Source organism: Macrobrachium nipponense, chromosome 19 (genome assembly GCF_015104395.2).
Source record: "Macrobrachium nipponense isolate FS-2020 chromosome 19, ASM1510439v2, whole genome shotgun sequence".
Classification (NCBI taxonomy): Eukaryota; Metazoa; Arthropoda; class Malacostraca; order Decapoda; family Palaemonidae; genus Macrobrachium; species Macrobrachium nipponense.
Genome location: NC_061088.1, coordinates 22,147,686 through 22,171,712, shown reverse-complemented (window position 1 = coordinate 22,171,712; position 24,027 = coordinate 22,147,686). Strand labels below are relative to the sequence as shown.

The 24,027-nt window shown below is 39.1% G+C and overlaps 1 protein-coding gene across 3 annotated transcripts in view; it reads right to left on the bottom strand.

The window, feature by feature from the left end:
* The window catches only part of LOC135214897 (ras-related protein Rap-2b-like), a 198,702-nt gene that overhangs the window by 147,861 nt on the left and 26,814 nt on the right, over nt 1–24,027 (bottom strand). The window contains exon 1 of one of the 3 annotated variants that reach the window (XM_064249370.1): nt 12,149–12,367. The exons of the other annotated variants lie outside the window; for them this stretch is intronic. The gene's annotated coding sequence lies outside the window, so the exon portion shown is untranslated. Of the gene's footprint in view, nt 1–12,148; nt 12,368–24,027 lie in introns of those variants that run through there. 3 annotated transcript variants of the gene reach the window in all.

The following is a 24,027-nucleotide window of genomic DNA, read 5'->3' as shown; positions in this document are numbered from 1 at the left end:
AGATCTCGAATAATAACTGGTTTCGTTGTTAAATTTATATTTATGGATAGAAGTTTACATTGCGAGTAGCGATCTCTCTCTAATACAGTGGCAGTGGCATTTTTCACCTATCATAAAACCCAAATTTTCACTTTTTTTAGATTATAACTTCATTCCAGTTTTTACTTTTTTTAAATTTTTTTTTAAATTTAACTATATTCCAGTTTCCACTTTTTTTATTATGACTTTATTCCAGTTTTCACTTTTTTATTATAACTTTATTTCAGTTTTCACTTTTTTAGATAACATTATTCCAGTTTTCACTTTTTAAAGATAAATTTATTCCAGTTTTCACTTTAAGATAAAATTATTCCAGTTTTCACTTTAGTCTTCGATTTTCCTTTTCAAGTTGTATTTAAAATTTTTAGTATTAGTTGTGCCTTTAATAAATATCACTTTGTAACTTCATTCCAGTACCACTTTTTTTTTATTTCTCCTTTCAAGTTTTACCGCACAATTTTCGTATTTGTTGCGCCTTTTATAAACAACTCATTAACTTTATTCCAGTTTTCAAAGTTTTTACTGATTTTATAGAGAACAAACGAAAATTAAACACAAAGAGCAAAATCCGAAAATCAAAAACCACAATCATTAAAGAGCTCCCAAAAGACGGAGCAATTTACATCATTCACACAGGCCCACAACAATTGAATTTCACAACTGGTCTGTAAGCTATACTTCCCTTATTTATAGCACAAATAGCTTCCACGTCATTTCAATATCATTGCAACATTTTACGTGTGCTTTCCAAATCATATTTGACCCGATAGCGATGAAAATACACTCCAGCACTCGAATATTCGTTACACAACGATCTGCAATACATCTCTTAAAGGGGTGGTCGAGAGAGAGAGAGAGAGAGAGAGAGAGAGAGAGAGAGAGAGAGAGAGATGGGGGACCATCAGCAAGTGCAGTTTTTTCTAAAGATAACTTAAACAAAATCAATAAAATAATAATAATAATAATAATAATAATAATAATAATAATAATAACAATAATAATAATAATACCACCCAGTCGAATTGGAGGACTGTGATAGCCCCTCCACCCAAAAAACAAAATTATATATGAAAACATTATAATGAGCCAAGAGGTCCATAAGCTACATAATTTGCAGACCGACCCACCCTTAAAAAGTGCCTGTGAGAGGAAAAACCAAAGTTAACAACCCAAAGTAAAAAAAAGGCAAATTATAAAAAACTCCTCCTCCTCCTCCTCCTCCACCTCTACCTCTGGTCGGCCTCTCGGTCACACCTAAGCTCAGCATAAGTCTTGAAAGTGTGGACGAGACACGTTAAATATCGACTGCCTACCCAAAGTGCCACTCAAACAGAGCGACACCCGGGGAGTGTCTTCTCAACGGCACAAGGAAGAGATATTATAGTGCAAAGGTTCTGCCTGCTTGCTTGCTTGCTTGCTTGCTTGCTTCTCTTACTGATGCCAAGAGTAAGGCTTATGCAGGTGTATACATACACATACGTACAAGAACTGTATGTATGTATGTATGTATGTATGTACGTATATATTATGCATACACATAAATACACACTAATATATATATATATATATATATATATATATATATATATATATAATGTGTGTGTGTGTGGTGTGTGTGTGTGTTGTGTGTGTGTGTGTGTGTGTGTAAAATTCCTCAGTTAAAACAGGATGCGTCTCAAGTATAAAAGGTCCATTAAAAACACACTGGTTTAAGGCTAATGACAATATTTCAATATTTCAGTCCTTGGCTAAATTTTAACCATGTTTTTAATAGGCATTTTTTTTCTTTGAGTGTATATGCATACTCATATTATATAGATATATATATATTATTATATAATAATTTATATATATATATATCATATTATATATATATAATATTATTATATATATTATTATATATATATTATATATATATATATATATATCTTATATATATATTAATTATATTTATTATTATATATATATAATATATATATATATATATATATATATATATATATATATATATATTAGTCTTTATCCAAACACATACATAATACACGTGTAAAATGGTCACTGATAGTATTCACCACCAAACAAAAATGTTCTGACATGCGAACAAAAGGAACGCGCGCGCGCACACACACACACAAATACAAAATAAGAGAATACTGCAACTGCATCCAGTTGCCCAGAGCCAGCAGCACACCCGTCATTTTTCTTCTCGATATTTTATTTATAATTCAGACGTATATATTCCCGGAGGGTGAAAGTGACAGCGGCCTGAAACGAGTAGCCAATATGAAACGCACATCATGCAATTTCACATGATTTCTTGCAACATTGATCGGTTGCACTCTCTCGCCAACATCAAATATCGACGTATCTACCCGTGACGCAGACAGAGTACGAGATCATTTTCTTTAGCGTAACGTTTGCAATTATTCATATACGTATCGACAATCATTCATGCGACGTTTCGTCTGAATAGTAAGGAGTACCTATGCTGTTTATTTTAGATCGCGTGTGTCTACGGTATTCCACGCCACCTGTCGAACTGAATCTAGAACAGGGGTTCTTAACCTCTGGATGACTCCAGACCCCCAGAGAATTGCCCAATAAGGTTCCATGCCCCCTTTTCTCAATTCCATAAAAGTCATGTTTGCTGACAATATAGCTTAATATACTTACGTAGTTTATTACTTAGTTTTTGTTTGATTAGCTAGGAATAGAGCTGGCAAGAAAATCAAAAGCTATTAAAGTTTTATTATTTACAAAATGTAAAATGTTAATAATCAATGAGTAATTTGGTAAGGTCTGTTAAGAACCCATGATCTAGAATTTAGGCCAAATGCCAAGCACTGGGACCTATGAGGTCATTCAACGCTGAACGATAATTGGCAGTGAAATGTTTGAAAGGTCTAACAGGCAAAGAACCTTAAGTAATGCCTGCAGTGCACCACATGAGGTACACTGACAGCACTAATCCCCTATGATACTCTACGAGACGTACCGAACAAAAATGAGGTTTATATCAGATTTTCTTTATATAAGATTCTCTGAATTAGTACAGAATTTTTATTGTCTGAAGGAGAAAAAAATGAGAGAGAGAGAGAGAGAGAGAGAGAGAGAGAGAGAGAGAGAGAGAGAGAGAGAGAGAGAGAGAGAGAGAGAGATACTGTCTCGAGAAATAAGACCTATTGAAGATTCGGATATATATATATATATTATATATATATATATCTATATATATATATATAGATATATACTTATATATATAATATATATATATACTAGGTATTATATATACATTTGGGTCATCTCAAAAAAATGACTACATTTGCAGAAGGTAGGTTTAGTCATCAATAAAACGCGATTAATAAATGATTCAGTGGGCAAAAGAATAGAGGATTCACCGACTGTTCATTCTCGTAGGAATAGAGTTCAATCTGGAACTGGGACACTGACCTCGCTAAAGAGGACCGCGAAAGCTTCAACTGAGGTGCATCGATCAATTCTGCGAACTTCTGAAAACTATCCTGATACTGTTAGTAGTAGTAGTAGTAGTAGTAGTAGTAGTAGTAGTAGTAGTAGTAGTACCACGATCTGTACTGAATGTTCGTTTCGAACACGCCAACAAAAAGCATTAACCTCCCGATCGACCTTCCATATAAGAGTGCACTGATAACAACGACCCCCCCCCCCCCCCCATACAGAACCAACAAAAGTAAAATATGCAATCCCCCGTAATGCAGTGTTTCAGGTAGTAAATTAATGCACTGAAATAACTACGAACCCCCCCCCACCCCCCCCCCCCCCATTACAGATCTTAATTGTCCCTACACTCTCACGTAATAATAAAGAACTCAGTGTCTACAGAAAATGCACCAGCAAAACTCGCTTCAAAGTAAAAATGCGGACACACGCTGTCTTTTTCAATGTTAAAATGATCTCACCAAGAAAGCAACGGAGAACATAAACAAGTAAAAAATGCGCAGAAGTTTCTTCGGCTCAATCGCGTTTTCTCTATGGCGTATAACAACTGCATGAAACTCTCGGCTAAGACCGGGCGGCGCTCAGTTGCTCGTCAGATGCGGACTCCTCCAGAAAGCGCTGCCAGACGCACGATCTATGGGTAAAGTTGACCGTAAATAAAATCAAAACTACTGAGGCTAGAGGGTTGCAATGTGGTCTGTTAGATGATTGGAGAGTGGATGGTCAACATACCAACTTGTCGCACTCTAGCCTCAGTACTTTTTTAAGATCTGAATGCGGACAGACAAACCAATAGCCATCTCAATGGTTTTCTTTCACAGAACACTTAAAAAGTGGAAGCTCTATACCTTTAAAATACTTTTCACTTTTTACACAGATCAACTTACCCAAATAAAACTGAGGAAATGGACTTAAAACCCAACGTTTCTAAAATAACCAAATATATCAATCTTCTGAAAATACTCGTTTCTCACTACCGGACATCATATCAGCTTCAAATTTCTTGCAATTGGATCAAAGGCTTTTTAGTGACAAACGATCCAAAAGGCACGAAGAATTCGAGAAGTTAAAGAGGGCACTGTGGCTACTACAATTACATATGTATCTGGCAAAAAGTGACCGGTAGATTCTATATACGAACCCCATTGTTTGCCCAAGTAAATACTATAGTAGATTCACATCAACCGTGCATCTGATGCCTAAGCCAGTCCCTTACGACGCTCCTGATTGGCTGTTGATAAGCCAATCACAGGGCTGGAAACCCTCAGTCTCTCTCGAGAGTTCACACTTCTCCTGAGGGATACTATTGGAAGAGTTATCCCTCAGCAGAGGTGGAACATACATCCTGCCTATGTGAACTCTCGAGAGAGACTGAGGGTTTCCAGCCCTGTGATTGGCTTATCAACAGCCAATCAGGAGCGTCGTAAGGGACTGGCTTAGACATCAGATGCAGGGTTGATGTGAATCTAAAAGTAAACATAATACAAGCTAAATTATTATTATAACATATTGTTCCAATTAAATCACCCAAATTAATACATGCCACCCCGGCATTACCACCGACACACGAACACTAAATAACACACACAAAGAGAGAGAGAGAGAGAGAGAGAGAGAGAGAGAGAGAGAGAGAGAGAGAGAGAGAGAGAGAGGTCAAGGAGCTATCGAGATCTTTCAAAGGATTGACTTTTAGTAACACCCACTCGTCAAACTTTTACATCAGTCTAGAGAGAGAGAGAGAGAGAGAGAGAAGAGAGAGAGAGAGAGAGAGAGAGAAATAGCCTCAAGGTACCGATATACTAATGGTCCTCCAACCAACCAGGTCAATATGGAACCCCCACACCACACCTTTAATCATCCATTTTCTTAATTAACTCCATAAGCCATTTTTTTTATATGCTTTTTTAAGTAAAACCTTTATATATATAACAACTTTCTTCGTCGACTCCAAAGATGTCAAACGTCAGTCTGGTGTGTATATATAATTATATTATATATATATATATATATATATAATATTATATATATATATATATATATAGATATATATATATATATATATATATATATAGTAAAGGACACTTGCAAGCAATTTCCGGATACAATGGAGGCCATCACAATTTGCCGTTAGTGTGACTCGCGCGCAGTTCTGTCAACATTCCAGCACATCCATGATATATACGAATACATACACACACACATCCACAGTGTATATAATCATTTGTACACACACACAATATATATAAAATACATGTACATTATATACATATACTATATACATATACATACATACAAGCATGCATGCATACATACATACATACCAATACATGCATACACAAGCATAAATATAATAATCATAAATGCAAACTAACACCCACCAGAACTTATTTCTTTGTTGCTCTAAGTGACAAAAAATTCAACTATCAACAGCTATTAACTCCTCACATGCAAAAGGTAACACACATAAAAGAAAAGAAAAAAGACGTAATATAAATATGAAGGGAAGCCTTCACACAACACCTCTTAAGAGCCTCGCACTTCATATAAAAAAATAACCACATATTCATGACTTAAATGCAACCAAATCTACCACATTCCTCAGGACAAAAATAAACATGTTCCTTAAAATTGACAGAGGTCCCCGGAACTAAAAGCCTTCTGGAACGAGTAGTAGTAATGATAATAGTAATAATAATACTAATAATAATAAAATCAAGAAGAAAGTATCACTCATTGATGTCGCAATACCATGGGACACCAGAGTTGAATAGAAAGAAAAGGAAAAAATGGATAAGTATCAAGACCTCAAAATAGAAATAAGAAGGATATGGGATATGCCAGTGGAAATCGTACCCATAATCATAGGAGCACTAGGCACGATTCCAAGATCCCTGAAAAGGAATTTAGAAAAACTAGAGGCTGAAGTAGCTCCAGGACTCATGCAGAAGAGTGTGATCCTAGAAACGGCGCACATAGTAAGAAATGTGATGGACTCCTAAGGAGGCAAGATGCAACCCGGAACCCCACACTATAAATGCCACCCACTCGAATTGGAGGACTGTGATAGAAATATAATAATAATAATAATAATAATGACAAAAGTACTACAGAAGATGGATGCCGGGTACCAACTCAAGAAAAGAGGCAACAGAATCAACCATCTGATGTTCATGGACGACATCAAGCAAATAGATACCCTAATCCAGACTGTAAGGATTGTATCTGGGGACATCAGGATGGAGTTTGGAATAGAAAAATGCGCCTTAGTCAACATACAAAAGGGCAAAGTAACGAGAACTGAAGGGATAAAGCTACCAGATGGGAGCAACATCAAACACATAGATGAGACAGGATACAAATACCTGGGAATAATGGAAGGAGGGGATATAAAACACCTAGAGATGAAGGACACGATCAGGAAAGAATATATGCAGAGACTCAAGGCGATACTCAAGTCAAAACTCAACGCCGGAAATATGATAAAAGCCATAAACACATGGGTAGTGCCAGTAATCAGATACAGCGCAGGAATAGTGGAATGGACGAAGGCAGAACTCCGCAGCATAGATCAGAAAACCAGGAAACATATGACAATACACAAAGCACTACACCCAAGAGCAAATACGGACAGACTATACATAACACGAAAGGAGGGAGAGGACTACTAAGTATAGAGGACTGCGTCAACATCGAAAACAGAGCACTGGGGCAATATCTGAAAACCAGTGAAGACGAGTGGCTAAAGAGTGCATGGGAAGAAGGACTAAATAAAAGTAGACGAGGATCCCAGAAGAAATATACAGAGACAGGAGAAGACAGACAGAACAAGAGGACTGGCACAATAAACCAATGCACGGACAATACATGAGACAGACTAAAGAACTAGCCAGCAATGACACATGGCAATGGCTACAGAGGGGAGAGCTAAAGAAGGAAACTGAAGGAATGATAACAGCGGCACAAGATCAAGCCCTAAGAACCAGATATGTTCAAAGAACGATAGACGGAAATAACATCTCTCCCATATGTAGGAAGTGCAATACAAAAAATGAAACCATAAACCACATAGCAAGCGAATGCCCGGCACTTGCACAGAACCAGTACAAAAAGAGGCATGATTCAGTGGCAAAAGCCCTCCACTGGAGCCTGTGCAAGAAACATCAGCTACCTTGCAGTAATAAGTGGTACGAGCACCAACCTGAGGGAGTGATAGAAAACGATCACGCAAAGATCCTCTGGGACTATGGTATCAGGACGGATAGGGTGATACGTGCAAACAGACCAGACGTGACGTTGATTGACAAAGTCAAGAAGAAAGTATCACTCATTGATGTCGCAATACCATGGGACACCAGAGTTGAAGAGAAAGAGAGGGAAAAAATGGATAAGTATCAAGATCTGAAATAGAAATAAGAAGGATATGGGATATGCCAGTGGAAATCGTACCCATAATCATAGGAGCACTAGGCCACGATCCCAAGATCCCTGAAAAGGAATCTAGAAAAACTAGAGGCTGAAGTAGCTCCAGGACTCATGCAGAAGAGTGTGATCCTAGAAACGGCACACATAGTAAGGAGAGTGATGGACTCCTAAGGAGGCAGGATGCAACCCGGAACCCCACACTATAAATACCACCCAGTCGAATTGGAGGACTGTGATAGAGATAATAATTCCGGAAAAATTCCCAAATATTTGTTTCACCACGTTTCTGAAATGTGAATGAATGAATATAGGATTTAGGCCAAAGGCCAAGCGCTGCGACCTATGAGGTCATGCGGTCTTGAGACGGAAATTTACAGTAAGAGGGTTTTATAGATTTTACAGGAGGCAAAGTACATTAAGTAGAGCCTACATTACACCGCAAGAGGTGAACTGACGACATTGTTTTTGTGGTTATTCAGCAACGGGACCAACGACTTTACGTGACTTCCCAACCACGTCGAAAGTGAACTTCTATCACCAGAAACACACAACATCTCTCACACCTCAATGGAGTGTCCGAGAATCGAACTCGCGAGCACCGAGGTGGTAGGTCAAGACGTACGATCACGCCACTGAGGCGCTCTGACGGCATTGTATACCACCTCTACGGAGCGTTCTTGAAATATACGTCAGACCAATACCACCAAAATGTGGTTCAAGCTCCTGTGGTTTCCGAGGGCTGGCGAAACCTACAACCAAGGTCTAGAGAGACACTGCCTACAACCACCTACAGAATGTTGTTCGAGGATCATTTTCAGACCAACACGATGGATTAGTCGAAATTTTCAACGTCTTCAACACGGTAAGCTTCTTTTTAACAAACAACCCTACCAGGTTTCCGCTTCTATGACAAAAGACTCATAGTAGCCATAAAGTGTCAGTTATAAGATTCCTACAAGTGACTTTAAACAGCTTTAGCTCTCCCCAGGTAAGTTTCCATCCTCATAAATAAGAGCTTTCCCGAGTTACCTTTCGACAAAAAACAATACCAAAATAAAAAGACCATCACGCTAACTCGTCATATCATATCATATATCATATGTGGATTTAAAACTCCACAACTGGTGTAGTCCTGTGCCTCTCCATTTATCAATACACTTAAAACTCTCTCTCTCTCTCTCTCTCGGGCGGCGGCGTCACTTGTATTCAAAGAAGAATATTAATATTACTTTATGTGAAGATATAGCGTTATCTCGACATCCGGTACCAGTCTCAGTGTCTCGACTCTGGCTTTTATCAGAGAGAGAGAGAGAGAGAGAGAGAGAGAGAGAGAGAGAGAGAGAGAGAGAGAGAGAGAGAGAGCATTCAGTGACATCACATCACTTCCACTACGGCGTACCTCCTTTGTTGTAGTCCTTTGTCACTCGTTTAATAATATTTCTCGCCTACATAAATTAATCCACTACTTCTAGCTACAAGTCATAACGAGGGTTAGCAACTGCCTTCTTAAAATTTCAGTCATCCAGTTCAGACGACTCCATTTTGGTAATGAAAGCAGTATGCATCCTTCAAGAACAACAAATAAGTCATGGAAGAGTTGCCAAGATTTCCACTCAATGAGATGATTAGATTATCATATATCATATAGAAGCATGAAGATATCTCCAGCAAAACTTCGAAACGTTAATACCTCTGCATACGCAGAAAATTTCCCATTGAAATGTTAACGAATAAATGTCATTTCAAGGCAAGCGAAGTGACTTGACTATCAAGTTCCAAGCGTCTCAACTTGACGACGAAATGAAAACGCTTTGGGCGATGATGATGGCGATTAAAAATACCCTCAAGTGTCGTGCTCGTGAGAGAGAGAGAGAGAGAGAGAGAGAGAGAGAGAGAGAGAGAGAGAGAGAGAGAGAGAGAGTCCGTTGCCTGTATCTTATATTATTTCCTGTTATTGTCAGGTGATTCCCAAATAAGTAAGGTTTTCAAGGAAATTTTCTAAATAAGTGGCAATTTCGAGCATATATATTTACGATTCGTTTCAGTCTTGGGGACGTCAAGTTAATTATTACGATTATTTTTCCGATTAGTTTAATATCCTTTGATATCTGGAAATACTCCAGCGCCAATACCTTTTGTTCACCTGAATTTCCGGCATTACTAACTCTCAGGCTTAGAATACTGATAACTTATAATGGATATGTTTACCAGATTACAATACCGCTGGCAAATGACCTCGAAAAAGTGATTCGCTAAAGCTTCGTGCATAAAAGGATAATCGCAACACGAATAAAATTCACTTAAAATACAACGAACAGCGAAAACATTTCCCGCTATGAAAGCAAAGCCTTCAAAGAGGTCATAAATTCAATACGACCACATCTTACGTGTGCATATAAAAGTATGAAGACGAAACGATCCACACCCCAATATTGCCTAGCGTATCTTGAGAGAGAGAGAGAGAGAGAGAGAGAAGAGAGAGAGAGAGAGAGAGAGAGATCTGAATCATGTCTTAATGTCATTGGCTTGCGGGTGCGTATGCGCTCGAAACTTCACGAATTTTCAGACTTGTATCACAGAAGCAAGGATGGGTTTGAGCTTCGACTTGAGAGAGAGAGAGAGAGAGAGAGAGAGAGAGAGAGAGAGAGAGAGAGAGAGCCAGGCAGTTCGTCCTTACCTCACTACTATCTGTATCTATCTCCTGACACTCTCCTCCCTTCGGGAAGGCTCTTTGTGCATGAAGCCTCAAAACCAACCTTGAGGGGCAACGTACGTGCAGAAGTACTTGGGGATGTTGGAGTGTCACTGTCGAGTCGCATGAAAACCGATTTCGAGTACATTCTGACACTCATTTTTTTTAACTACATTTCTTTCCAAGTCATCAAGGCCACTAATCTCTCTCGCCCTTAACTAAACCTTCGACTAATTTCATGTTTTTTTCTCCACTCGCTGATAAATCTTCAGTGCATCTGTGTTGTTTCGATGCGTTCTTGACCGGGTAGCATCCGACGCCACTTTTTTTTTAACGTGTCTGGTTTTTGTTTATCAGTTTCTTTGTATTCGTTGTCAACATTTTTGCAGCTAATACACACACACACGCACACACATTATATTTATACATATACATATGTATAAATATAATTCTTCGACGATAAAACAGTTTTATTCATAAGATTACCTAAAAATTAAAATATTTAGTCTGTGTCACACACACACATATATATATATATATGTGTGTGTGTGTGTGTGTGGTGTGTGTGTGTGTGTGTGTGTGTGCAACAGACTAAATATTTCAGCTTTTAGATAAACTTATGAAACCAGTTTCTATCGTTCAAGACTATTTAAAAGTCTCAGGTGATAGTTAGACATTTTAACTAATCTGAAAGTCTCATACACATGATACTTAAACCAACCTCCCTTTCAAACTAACCTAAAATTGATTAAATGTAGAAACGTTAATAACTAATTGATGAAACCTATTAGTTGTGATAACTACAGTTCCTAATGTGAGGAAAAATCTATAAAAAAAACTAGAATGTATTCCAGTATATCATCTGTGGAAGTCAATGTCAGCATCTACAACAAAGTACCTACCACGACAGCTACATCTACAACCGTCCAAAGATATATAACCACTCTTCATAGGGCGAACAATGTGGCACCTAAGATTCCATGTTCATAAAACGTCACAGCCTCCAACCAGTAATTTATTCACGGGAGTATTGACGAACAATTTCCTTTTATTTCTAACATTGGCCTTCTGTCTACCTTTATTTCTTCGTATTCTATACACGTACATACGCACACATCACATATACCTACAAAACAGCCAAGAGTCACCAAAATCCCTGTATATTACTCTGAGGGTATTACACGTACCATAAATAAGATGGATGCAACAACAAGCAAAATATACACAATTTTTAAGTAGACGCGATATTTCTTAAAACTATTTAAAATGTAACTAAAAAATTAAACACCTTTCATGTCGAATACCAATGTTTTGTCAATAACAAATCGCTTTCTACTTTGTAGGCAGCAATCAAGGTACTTTGCTTAAGACAAATTTGTGTTCTGTAAATCCCCGGCCAACGATGTTTCCTATGATATTTCAACATGCTTTTCTATGACGTTTTTGCATTAACCCTTTTAAGAACACTCATTGGAAATATCCTGCAACTATTAATCAAATAATAATAAATCACCGTACCTATACCCGATGCGTTGTCGGTCGAACAACCTTTACTTGGAATTGATGAATCCAAGTCGAATGATTAACACTGACGTCTTACAAGTCTCACAAATTCATCGTCATTACCACATTCAAATGGTCTCGGTAAGTAACACTATTAACACTATAACTTCTCACTTTCACATTCTACCAAGCTGGCGACCGAAGAGCAGTTAACGCTACCACGGCTTAATCTACACTCCTAAAGTTTAAGGTCTTGATATATGGTAAACGCACAAACAGGAAATGGAAGCGATAACAGAACCGGAGAATGAGTGTTGTGCCACTGACTGACGGACGGACTGACTCATCGGAGCGGCCGATTAAGAAACGAAAGGACCGATAGTGAGGACGCGGTCAAACCATCCATCCAAATGATCGAGTCCTCACTCACTCTTATCTGGAACAAACACACAACGGATCTCCATTAGCCTAAACTTTGTTGTGTATGGAGTAAATATGTGTATTATTAGTATCGTGGAATTTACTCCCTACTGGGGTAGAACTAGACATATGGACTTATCATCTCCCACGACAAAGGGATAACATGTGTACTGTTAAAGATTACAAATACTGGAGAAACAAATCCAGTTGTGTATATGTACACATATTTAAAGATAGATCTGCACAGATTCCCGAAAGCTATCTGTACAGATTTATCTTCAATTAAATAGATGTACATATACATAGTAATTTATTTATTTCTCTATTCTAAGAATCATGCTACTATGGGTATTTTGTTTCCATTACTAACATTCCTACATACAATACAAATGGTGAAATTATCAGCTGATCTCGAAGGGTTAGGAGAGTAAACAAAGGAAATATGAAGCAACTTAAAAGACCGAAACAACGTTTCACTAAAAGTTTACGAATGTATAAAATTGATGAAGCAGCTTCTTGATAACTTTTGAGAACATGTTAGATCCACACTGACTTCCTGCATTATATACCTTTCAAACAGACAGGAGACACCTGTCCCGGAAACTGCGTTGTTACGCATACCAGAGCATAACGAAAATATGACACACACATATGAATGTGAATTCAATATAGAGATGAGGAGTCACGTTGCATTTTTACCTGCAATTCGAAGATGACTCTTGGTGTAATAATATCAACATATATTCATCAGGTTAAGGTAAAAATAACAAAAAATAAAAATAATAAAACTGTAGAATACGTAACACACATATGACCAAAATTAACGAAGAATTCTATGAAAATATTTCAAACCAAACAAGATAATCCTCGGCACTCACAACTGAAATATCAAGCAATTTGAGAAAATAATTTGAAATCGACATATACAATTTCTCCCGTTTTTCGTTTTAAAAGTAAAGTTTCAAACTGCGTTAAGCGGTTTAAACAAAGTAAAAATAATTACTAGTTATCAAACCATAACAAAATCATTCATAAAACGGGCTTAAACTACATTGAAAAATGAATCAAATACGTAATTTGAAAAAATATCAACACAATTTCCATAGAAAGGTTATTCTCTTAAACACTGGCTACTTCTCGAGACATGCTGCTGTTGCCTTCTTCTTGCTGCCAAGTTACTCAATTAGAAAAGCAGTTTAATATCACAAAAATTTTAATGAGACAATTATAATGAAAACACCCCAGTTAATTACCACAGCCTAGATATCAAAACTGCAGACGATACAACCATAAACATGTAACCGGAAAGAACTCAAAAGCTAATATACTAGCATGTATCTTTCTCAACCAGTCTTATTGTACAAACATGTATCTTCCACAACCAGTCTTATGTACAACATGTACCTTTCACAACTAGTCTTAAGTACAACCATGTACCTTTTACAACCAGTCTTACTGTACAAGCATTTATCTTTCAACCAGTCTTGATTCACGATAAAGGACTTACAACATTAACGTTTGTCTGAAAGATAATATATACCCAACCTGGCCTTGGATAACTACGTGCAATTCGATTCTATTGAACGGAAAACTTATCTTACAGCCGCGGCTCATGATACTTTCAGCCACGGCCCGGTGATGGACTGTGCTGTTGGCACCTATAGCGGTGCCAGATGCACTATCATGGACAACTTAAACCTTAAATACCATAAAAACTACAAAGGCTAGATGGCTGCAATTTGATATGTTTAATGACTGGAGGGTGGATGATCAACATACCCATTTGCAGCCCTCTAGCCTCAGTAGTTTTTAAGAACTGAGGGCGGACTGAGAAAGGAAGGATGGACAGACAAATAGAGCCATCTCAATAGTTTGCTTTGACAAGAAAAAAAGTCAAGGAAAAAAGCAAGAAAAGAAGAAAATAGGTTGCTCGAGTCAATCCAGACAGTCAGTCAATTGCTTAACTTGCTCACTTCATTGCCAATGAAGTTTAGTCGGAAGCTACGTTGCTTCCCACCAGCGCTTGGGGTCATAAAAGGTTCCTCCAAAAGGGCGTAAACAAGTAATTCATTCACAAAGAAGACTTGCATAAGTGCACAATTATGAACTATGAATGAACGTGTAAGGTAGGAACAAAATCATATATATAGTACAATCATACAGTTCTCTCTCTCTCTCTCTCTCTCTCTCTCTCTCTCTCTCTCTCTCTCTCTCTCTCCTTCGAATAAACCTTTTTTCCCTTTAATAACAATTACTTATTACAATATGAACATGTAAGGCAGGAACAAAATCATATAGGAACACAATCTCTCTCTCTCTCTCTCTCTCTCTCTCTCTCTCTCTCTCTCTCTCTCTCTCTCTCTCCTTCGATTAAAACGTTATTCCTTTTAATAACAATTACTCATTACAATATGAACATGTAAGGCAGGAACAAAATCATACAGGAACATAACTCTCTCTCCTCTCTCTCTCTCTCTCTCTCTCTCCTCTCTCTCTCTCTCTCTCTGCTTCGATTAAACCGTTTTTCCCTTTAATAACAATTATCCAGGCAAGCCACACCACTAAGCAGATCCAAATGAAAACCGGATTTGTTTACATCAACAGGAGAGGAGTTAATAAGGCTTGTTACGACAAGAAACCAAGACGCTTCGCCAAGCATTTGCATACTTAAGAGGGGGAAGGAAGAAAAGGAAGTGGTGGGGGGAGGGGGGGTTAGGACTGAGGGTGAGATATGTCAAGCAAATCAAGGCATGAACCAGATAACGCGATAAAGTTATCAGGTAAGAATGCGGTGGATAATTTCGTCGTAATGACACAGCGGCACGGCAATTCAAATCATTACTTTAATATTTTGAACTCTTTTGCCCCAAAACATCGAATAAGGGAGTTAAAAAGGTCGCTGCGATTATGACAAATTCATCCCTGTGTTTATCGAGCAACAAGTGGCCCCACCATCCATTTGAGTATTTATGGAGTCGTCGTGACTATCATTTTTTAATTCCATCCACGACACAATAAACCTCTTCATATAAAAAAAATAACAACATAAAAAGCATACATACATACATACACACACACACACATATATACATATATACATCTCTCACACATCAGTCACGTTTAATATGCGCCGGGCCGGCATTCATTCCATACTATTATGCGTCATATGTATGATAATAAGAAGACCTTTGATAATTACCTATTCATACCAATATCAGAAATGCGCTGACGCAGGCATTTACAATAGTTGAATGGAGTATTCAATTTAGGCCAAATGCCAACCGTTGCGACCAATGAGGTCATTCGCCACAGAGACGTTAATTGAAATTGACAGAAAAACGGTTTGAAAGGTGTAACAGGAGGAAAACCTCAAAGCAGTTGCACCATGAAACAATAGTTAGTATGAGAGAAGAAGCGGAATAGAAACGGAGGTATAGTAAAAGGAATGAAAGGGGGTTGCAGATAGGGGGCGAGGGGACTCGGTAAAGAACCTTAAGCAATGCCCACAGTACACCTCATCACTGACGGCATTACCCCCTACGGAGAAAGCAGGCAATTTTAGTTCGTAACACTATTTACGTACGTGGGAGCTCAGGCAGGCAAGCATTCACTTGAAACTGCTTGAACTCACGTTTGCCTTCAGTTTCTAGACCTAACCCACTCCACAGAAGCTTACCTTTCACAACAAGAGGAAGCTGGAGCTTTACCTTTATAACAAGCACAAGCTGGAACATTATCCTTACAACAAATATAAGCTGGAGCTTTACCTTCATAACAAGCATCAGATAGAGCTTTACCTCTATAACAAGCAGAAGCTTTACCTTTACAACAAGCACAAGCTGGAGCTTTAACTTCACAACAAGCAGAATCTGGGGTTATACCTTCACAACAAGCAGAATCTGGGGTTATACCTTCACAACAAGCAGAATCTGGGGTTATACCTTCACAACAAGCAGAAGCTGGAAGCTTCGCCTTCACTACAAGCAGAACTGGGGTTTTACCTTTACAACAAGCATAAGCTGGAGCTTTAGCTCCACAACAAGCAGAATCTGGAGCAACAGCAGCTTAATCCAGATACAGAGTCCATTCCATTTACAGCTGAGCTCGAAACCGCCGGATAATCCCGGGAGTTCGAGAACAAATCTCATTCTCTTTCACGGGCCAAGAACGCCGAGTAAGCAGATCCTCCTCCACAGGCAGTCGAAAACCAGGACCTACGTAGGTACTACACCTCAAATGCAGACAATAGAGGGAATGCGGCCGCACAGTGAATTTACGTATAGGTATCGGGAAGGGACCGGACCTATGTCCACATTTGATACCGTTCCTAGTCGTCGTCAGAGAGAGAGAGAGAGAGAGAGAGAGAGAGAGAGAGAGAGAGAGAGAGAGAGAGAGACTTGCATCGCACATGTAGGATGTAGGAAAACTCACGATGCAAATGAAAATAATGTCCGATTAAACCTTTTCGTAAAAAACCTTATGAAAGAGAGAGAGAGAGAGACTTGCATCACACATGTAGGATGTAGGAAAAATAACTCAATCTACAAATGAAAATAATTTCCGATTAAACCTTTTCGTAAAAAAAACCGAGAGAGAGAGAGAGAGAGAGAGAGAGAGAGAGAGAGAGAGAGAGAGACTTGCGTCGCACATGTAGGATGTAGAAACTCACGATGCAAATGAAAATACTGTCCGATTAAACCTTTTCGTAAAAAAAACCTTATGAAAGAGAGAGAGAGAGAGAGAGAGAGAGAGAGAGAGAGAGAGAGAGAGAGAGAGAGATCCTATAATTATGTGCACATATTTTCAGACAATGCAAGAAAATAAAGGAAACCATCTGACAAAAAGGGGTAAGAGATCAGCAAAACCGGAAAAAATAAATATATTTATATTTTTCAGCAACGAACGCATTTTCATCGGTATCTCCCAACGGCTGAGGTTACACAAGCTTTTAATACCGAACCTCCTGAAGGGAGGGACACAAAAATAATCCTCACACGTAACCCACATCAAACTCCTCCAAACAGAAATATCAACTCCTCCAGTCCGCGTTTGAGAAACCTCGTCAGTTAAATTTCCATCAAGGATTCTCTCTCTCTCTCTCTCTCTCTCTCTCTCCTCTCTCTCTCTCTCTCTCTCTCTCTGCGACAATCAACCATCAGTCTCGACTCTCCTGTCGACTTCGCATCGATTGAACATTAAATTCAAGTTCTATCTGTCTAATGTTTTCTCTCTCTCTCTCTCTCTCTCTCTCTCTCTCTCTCTCTCCCTACAATTCAATTTAGCTTAAAATGGTGGTTTTGAAGCCAAATTTACATCTTATCTACAAGTAACCTCAAGACGTGTCTTCAATAATTTCGCTAAAAAATTAACTGAAGTAATGACCTACGACATAAATGTAATACAAGTACCACTTTTTATAGGTTAAATGTAATTATTAAGCCGTAAAACAAATGACATTTCAAATTATGAAAATTGCTATACCTACCATAACAACCTCACCAGCGACACGTCCAGCCCTCCTCACCCACAACCCATAACAAACACAATGTACTCACTGACGCGTGCTGACTTCCTATATGCACTCAACCTTCTTACAACCCACGAACCATTTAATTTACATTATTCCCCCCCCCCCCCCCTCTTTCTCTCTCTGTCCTTGATGCCTTTACCACGCGTCGCTTGCAAGGCGGGTTCCAAACATTTTTTCCTCTATTGCTGTGTCTGCTATATAAGGAAACACTTTTTATTTCACTGATTTTTTTTTAATATTCTTCCATATATACTCTCCAACCATCAACTCGTTTGGCATAAATCAGTATTTTCCTCTTTATCAAATTCACTTGGGTGTTCCTCGTTTATATGCGTGTAATATATATATATATATATATATATATATATATATATATATATATATATATATATATATATATATAGGTGTATATATAGCGAATTATACAGGGTGAGCACAAAGACATACCACGCACTGGTCAGCATAGAACCGCCCCCAGCCCCAACACGAAGGGGGGAGGGCCCCCCCTGGAGCCAGCCACTCACGGAGGAAAGTCAGCTGCGTGTGTGTGTGTTTGAATGAGAGAGAGAGAGAGAGAGAGAGAGAGAGAGAGAGAGAGAGAGAGAGAGCGTGTGCGCGCACACACACACCACATAATCTGGACAAGCACGAATACGCGAGTATACATATATATATATACAATACACTCCTCAATGTATACCTCCACTTCAAAAGGGATAATCCACCGCCAGGACCCGAACAATTACACTTCAGGTGGGAGTTTATTTTGCCATCCGGACTATGACCCAGTTTCCCCGCTTGACGACACAATGCCTTTAATATTTAGCCCGACTGCAAACACACACACACACACACCAAGGTATTTCTAGAAGCCGACGGAGCCCGAATACACAAGGAATTACGGATCACCACGCCATGAATATAACCTTGCCAATACGAGAGAGAGAGAGAGAGAGAGAGAGAGAGAGAGAGAGAGAGAGAGAAGAGAGAGACTTGCACCGAACATATTGGAAAACTTGGATGCAAACAAAAATACAATCCGATAAAACGTAAAGACATTATGAAAATTCTACTATAATACAGAGAGAGAGAGAGAGAGAGAGAGAGAGAGAGAGAGAGAGAGAGAGTACATAGGAGTTACAAGGATTAGGATGTCATAAGGACTTATTAGTCCAGCCGAAGTGACATCATGTCCTCACTTATCATTAGGAGTAGGTTTTAAATTTCAATCAGTGTTCCAATGATTTTGTCTAGCTTTCTTTCTGTTGAGAGAGAGAGAGAGAGAGAGAGAGAGAGAGAGAGAGAGAGAGAGAGAGAGAGAGAGAGAGAACTAAACAATTTCGTCCAGAAGACTACAATAATCGCTTTAAAGATCCCATACCAGATAGCGTAATTAACAGCCATCTTAGCCAAACCCTAAACGGCACACACGACCTCCCTCAACACCGAACAATCATCCTTTATCGCGAACGACTCAACCGAACCTTTAATCCCTCCCTCAGTTCATTTGCAGACGAAAAGCGACTTCATTCATTTTCCTCCCACTGAAATGCGTGAATGCTCTCGAAAGACTTCGCAACATTTTCGAATTCATTTTCGCAAAGTACGTAAAAATCTGAAATTCTCTGAAATTCGCTCAAACCCTTACGGAGAGAGAGAGAGAGAGAGAGAGAGAGAGAGAGAGAGAGAGAGAGAGAGAGAGAGAGAGAGAGAGAGAGAGAGAGAGAGAGAGAGAGACTCCTTGCCCATCTCCCATCTTCAACGAAGGGAAAAATCTCAAGAAGGACCTTTTTGATGAAATTTAAATAACAATTACCAAAGGACACTATTTTTCATTCTTTCTTTTAAGAGACTGAGAGCTATAATGTCTAAAGCGGCGCATTACCAAAACATGCATTTTAAAGAGGGACATCGCCATCTCCCGAGAGAGAGAGAGAGAGAGAGATGCGTTCGTATTAAGGCCATTAACAGCTGAATTGATCTGAAGGGGGTTTAGTGACGAAGAGAGGTAATGGAGTGAAATGATTCTGGCACAGGGACCCTTTCTGAGGGGGTGGGGGGGGGGGAGAGGACTGAATGCAAGGGGGACCATCCAATTCTCCTGTATGATCTAGCACAGCTGGGTTAATCACCATGACGTGAGAGAACACATACACATACACATGCACACACACACACACACACACACAAGCACACTCTCACACTCCACAGGGCTATTAAGAGTAGTGTCGATGCATCATTATTAGCAGCTTCCCTTCCCGATCTGCATACAATGCACTGAAGTAAGACACTGGCGCTGTCCTATTCAATCCACTTGAGACCCAGTCAAACCGCCCCGCCTCCTAATTGCATTCTTTGCCGCGAAGAATGGCGCAGTTTCATTCCATTCGACTGTAAAAACGAAAAAGAGAGAGAGGGGGAAAAAATACCAACCTTCATCTGTTTCCCAGAGCCTAGTTTAACACTCGCCTGTGCTCGGCCTCGGAAAGTGGGTTTGTAACATTCTCTCTCTCTCTCTCTCTCTCTCTCTCTCTCTCTCTCTCTCTCTCTCTCTCTCCGTAAGGATCTACATCATCCTAGATCAATCGCAATACATTTTGTAAGAGGCTGTACTAAGTTTCTTCACACTCTAATCTAACAAACAAGGAACTTCAATATCTAGAAGAATTGTACAATTTCTCTGAGAGAGAGAGAGAGAGAGAGAGAGAGAGAGAGAGAGAGAGAGAGAGAGAGAGAGAGAGAGAATTTTTAACCGGGTACTATATACTGGCGACACAAGAAAAGTTTTCAACGAATGGGGAAATACTACCTTGCCAAAATTGAAAACACTACTGAACTTACCAAAATTAATAATAATAATAATACACGAGAAGTGTGTGTGTCTGAGAGAGAGAGAGAGAGAGAGAGAGAGAGAGAGAGAGAGAGAGAGAGAGAGAGAGAGAGAGATGCCAGCAACTCTCTCAACTGAATGGATCACAGCATACCATGATGAGAGGAGCTGAAAGACGAACCCCATCTATTCAATCTTCCACCCCCCCATCCTCCCCCTACCCCCAACCCCGGGGGTCTCCTCGAGCCTCCTGCACACTTGTCTAATAACCTGAACGCAACCGACATTCACGAACCCCTGGCTCATGAGCATATTCTGAATGAAGAAAAAAATATTCCCCCCAATGTATGTGCGTGTGTGTGGTTTCCTCAGCATAATACGCTTAATGTTCCGACCGATTCCGGAATGTGTGGTTTGCCAAACTTGTATGCATTTCGTTACTTAAGGCGGTTACAGGAAGCCTGAAGAATGAATGGGTGGTGTTACTTGCATCGTTGTCGTATCCCATCCACATTCAAATTAAGTTACCAATTCACGCTAAATCACACCTCAAATTCACACACAACTATCACGAATCCATCTCTAATTGTGTTCCATTAAAACTGGGACGAATTCTAATTGGACCAGCATCCCTGTGTCATTACCTGCGCATGCGTCAGTGTCCAAAACACCTCCTCCCCTAAAACAGATGTTCTCTTTGAAAGCCACCTGGTCCTTACACATGGCGAAATCTATGGTCCTGAAACTCAATGCAGCTACTGCGTTAGTCACTCCCCTTGAATGGTGGTTCATCTGCTCAAAATACAAAATCGTCAACACTTTTCCATCTTGTACGTTTAAGATCTAGTTTTTAGAATTACAAATATAAATATAGACATCCGTGCACATATACCTACGTGTGCATGCGATTTAACTATCTTACAAAACCCATGTTTAAGTTACAGCCTTGGTTCAAAGTAGACGTAACCAAAATGTGTGCGCGAGTTTAGTCAACTATAATAGTATGTGTTTGCACCCAAAATTCAACACGATAAAATTTCCTGTCACATAAATAAGTACAACTAACATAAGCATGTGTATAATCAAACTCATACTTATTTCAAGATACAACCACAGCTCAAAGATATCTTAGGTCAAAGGCCAAGCGCTGGCACCTATGGAGTCATTCAGCAATGAAACGGAACTTGACATTAAGGTTTGATATGTGTAATAGGAGGAAAACCTCGCAGCTGCACTATGAAACAATTGTTAGGAGAGGGTTGAGGAAAGTCAGATGGAAGAAAGAGAATATGAACGGAGGTGCATCAAAGATATCTAGCCCAAGAATGTATGTACACGTTTATCTAACCAACCAAACTCATAGTTTTATTCAAGGAGCAATCCTTGGTAGATCAATTTTCCTTTTTTTTGTGATTTTCGAAATAGATTTATGACTTAAATCTTAGTTTTTTCAATAGTTTTTTATAAGAAAAACGTCTGTATATGATCATTAAGCATTAAATTTAATATCACTGCATAGTTTAGGTACCGAATTCGTGAAAAAAGTGGTTTAGCGAAGCTGAATTAATCAAAATTCGAGTTGAAAAATCAATTTTCAAAATCAACCCCCCCCAAATTATATGATGGAAACAAATTAAAAAAAAAAGAAAAAAAAAAATAATATGATCGAAACAAATAAAAACACCAATTATTGATGGAAACAAATAAAAACAAAAACAAAAATTATATGATCGAAACAAATAAAAACACCAAAAAAATATATGATCGAAACCAATAAAAACAAAATATTTTTTCATCCTGAACCAGGAATGCATCATCGTCATTATATCCTCATCTAACGTGATTGTCGTTGCAGCCTTCGGGAAGGGCTGCTGACGATTTCTCCCGACGGAGGCCTTGGACGGTCGGTCGGTCTTATGTCTTGACGACATTCCTTTTGAGGCAGATCACATTTTCCCGCCCAAGTCGAAGTGACGGTCGTCTCGGCACGTATATATACTTCCTCCTCGTCAGAGGTAACGGCCGTCGATTGCAGATCTCGAAGGATATTTAATACGTATTAGGATTCTAGCTACGGGAAATTATCTGGACTGCATTTTCTTGTTTACCGTGAAGGTAATATGGCAGAATTTTATAATTATGCATACGAGATATTAAATTACTATAAGAGCTAATCATAGTATATTTTGGGAGTGGTATATATTGTGTTTTGAATCGAGTTCGGCTGTTTATTGATTTATGTCTATATATTTTTGTGGACTTAATATTTATTCAAAGTTAGTCTGTCTTGTGCACGATTATTTTATATAATATCAATAATAATAATAATGTATTCCTCTAGCTTTGTAAACCTATTATAATATTTAATCAATAAAGTAATAAATAATAAATATTCTGGATTTACTCGAAATGCCCGAGGAGCCTCTTCGGTTATCGCATACCGCACCGTAATTCCGGTACTGGAATACACGGGTTGAACCAATACACAGTACACATACACACATTAACAGAGTATAAATACACTTACAAACAACAACTTACAGTTCCAAAAAGCTCCTCTTGTACAGTAGTTATTCCAGTGAGGGATTGCCGCCCCCCCAACTCTATTACAGCTCGAAACGTCACTTCGCCTAAACTTCGTATGATAAAAAGAACAGGAGTGAGGCGTGGTCCATGCTGCCTTCACACACACGAGAGAGAGAGAGAGAGAGAGAGAGAGAGAGAGAGAGAGAGAGAGCCAAACATGGTCACTGAGGACTGAACGGTAAGGGGAGGAGGGTCAGCGTGTCTTGGACAGTGGGGGAGAGGAGGTCGAGAAGGAAGAGGAACAGGTGAATACGGAAGATATCCAAAAGAGGAGGAGGAGGAGGAGGAGGAGGAGGAGGAGGAGGAGGAGGAGGAGGAGGAGGAGGAGGAGGAGGAGGAGGAGGAGGAGGCGTTGACAAGCAGGAAAACAGGGCGATGAAGAAAACAAAATGGAGAACGTAGGTGGGAGTAGACTGTGGAAATCGTGATGCTGGGAGAATAGGCGGTGCAAATACGGTGCGGACGAGGATTCAGAGTAAGAAGGTCAGAGAAAATGACGAAAGCGGAAGAATCACACACAAGGCGATA